The following is a 2,726-nucleotide window of genomic DNA, read 5'->3' as shown; positions in this document are numbered from 1 at the left end:
AAATGAAGGGCACATCTTCTGGAGATGCTCTGTGCTGCTCGGAGGCACATCCCATGCAAGCTGTTATTCCACCTTTATTCCCCCATGCCTAACCTCCAAAACAGGCTCCTGCATCACTACCCCCCTCCCCGCCCCCCCACGACCCCAACTCCCAAGGATGTCTGATTTCTCCAGACCCAAAAAGGCATGGCTCACTTGTGTTCAGCTTCTGGATTAGTGGTGCTGGAAGAGCACAGCAGTTCAGGCAGCATCCAAGGAGCTTCGAAATCGACGTTTTGGGAAAAAGCCCTTCATCAGGAATAATCTATCCTCTCTTCTGCATTGGCCCACTTTCAGTTCTGGCAGCACCCATGGCCAAGTTCTGATGTAGCAGGGTTTCCCAGCAGTAGCTGGTGATAGTGAGGAAGAGCAACAAACAAGGGAAGCTAAGTAATCCCTGTGGAATATCTCTGGAGGAGCTGGGACAGAGCAAGCACCTACAAGGAGGGTAAGAGCGAGAGAGAGATAAAAGGACTGCTCAACCACAATATGCAACTACAGGCTCAATTCAATGTAAATACCCCCTTTTCTGAATTTCATCCTTAATTTCTCTAAATGTTTGTAAAGGAGATGTGTGAGGCAATTTTGTTTTTACAGAGAGAGTGAGAGATGCCTGGAACTTGCTGCCATGGGAGGTTGTCAAAGCATATACAATAACCATGTCTAAGGGGTATTTAGACAGACTCATGAATAGGCAAGGAACAGAGGAATATGGAGCCTGTACAGGCAGATGGGATTAGTTTAGAATGGCATCATGGTTGGCATATGTGTTCTTTGATCTATGTACTGGTGGAGATCACCATGAAAGTCTTGTCTTTGCAAACTTGCCCCTCAGCTGAGGCATGGTGACCCTCAGGTTAAACCATCACCAGTCCTATTGCTCTGATGAGCAAGCATTCCTAAAGGCTTCTGAGACTGTAGAAACTTACTTTTACCTGTAGTTGCTGGGGTGGCAAGTCTCAAACAGGAAAATATGTAGTTGGGCCTCTAGCCAGGAGGTGGCAGCAGGACAGGAGGCTGCTGAGCAGGGAATTGAACAGTTCCTTTAGACCATCTCTGGAGGAAGAGGTATCTTCGTCAGGTTGGGGTTGGAGTAAGGGGCCTCATTATATGTGCAATTACATGTTTGATCCAATGTAAACACACTTTTCATAATTTTAGCCTTAATTTCTCTGAATATTTGTAAAGTCCTAATGCTAGTGGGACAAAGAATTCCTGCTTCATAACCTTTGAGCTGGTCATGAGCTTAAGTTTAATGTTACATTAGAACGTTAGAATTGACAGCAGCTCTTGAGGGCAGCATTTCTTCCAGTGAGACGCGTCAGTTCTATTCTCAGCCTGTTTAGGTTTTTCAGGTTCTTAGCTGTCAAGAAACATTTCTACTGAGAGAAGGGGTGGAGAGAAGCAAGCAGTTTGTACCAAGCCACAACCTCTGTAAAATCCAGCCTCCGGAGAAACAGAAATCCTTACACCTCTAACATGGCATTGGTAACAATAAGAAGTAATTTTCCAACTTGTTACCCTCAGTGAAGCAATATCAAAATGTTTATCAGAAATTCTGAGGTGATATTTTGTTTTAAGTATAGGCTGGAAGATTGTACATCTGAATTTCTGATGCACCTTATTGGCTGCAGAGACCAGTCAGCAGCAAACAGTCACAAAATGAACCTTTTGGAGTTTACCTTTCATTTGATACATTGGCAGGTTTTGCCTCTGTCTCATATTTGGGATCTCTTTCATGGATCAAATTGAGGAAGAGAAAACTGAATAAAATACCAGTTGAAAGATCTTTAATTTTACAACTGGAGTTACATTTCTGAAGCTGTATGTGTCATTGGTAGGACTTTGCATATACAGTAATGGCTGTCATATCAGAAAATTGTCAATGCATTATTCATTACTTTAAATCGTTTTTGCCCCAAGTTGGGTGCTGTTTGCAAGGCTCAACATGTGGTCATGAAAAATATATTTGCCTGGAGAAAGTGAGGTCTGCAGATGCTGGAGATCAAAGTTGAAACTTTATTGCTGGAACAGCACAGCAGGTCAGGCAGCATCCAGGGAACAGGAGATTCGACGTTTCGGGCACAGGCCCTTCTTCAGGAATGAGCTCATTCCTGAAGAAGGGCCTGTGCCCGAAACGTCGAATCTCCTGTTCCCTGGATGCTGCCTGACCTGCTGTGCTGTTCCAGCAATAAAGTTTCAAAATATATTTGCCTGCCTGTCTAGACTGCTACTTTAGATTGTTTGTGAATAGGGCACGGTGGTGACGATGAAAAGAGTAGTAATTAAGTTGTGCAGTAAAGTCAATATAGGAATTGATTTGTTGTGTTGTTGCATTTTATTGCTATTATATTTCAAAATTATAATTAAAATATGTATAAATTTAGCCCTGTGTCATTCATTTTCACTCTGGACAATACAGGTTCCTTGTCTAGGCAACACTGGGAACAATGGTAAATCACATACTCACAGCAAAACCTAATATACAGTCACAGAATTAATATCATAAAAGGAGGCTATTTCGTCCATTATCTCTTTGTAGAGTAATCCAATTAACAATCATACAACACCAGGTTATAGTCCAATAGGTTTATTGGGAAGTACTAGGCTTCAGTAGCTGATGAAGGAGCAGCACTCCGAAAGCTAGAACTTCCAAATAAATCTGTTGGACTATAACCTGGTGTTTG

The sequence above is a fragment of the Chiloscyllium plagiosum genome, unplaced genomic scaffold, assembly GCF_037043375.1.
Source record: "Chiloscyllium plagiosum isolate Xiang-an unplaced genomic scaffold, Cpla_swu_hap1 HiC_scaffold_1, whole genome shotgun sequence".
In the NCBI taxonomy this organism is placed as follows: Eukaryota; Metazoa; Chordata; class Chondrichthyes; order Orectolobiformes; family Hemiscylliidae; genus Chiloscyllium; species Chiloscyllium plagiosum.
The sequence above is the reverse complement of the archived record's forward strand: the minus strand, read 5'-3'. Positions refer to the sequence as shown.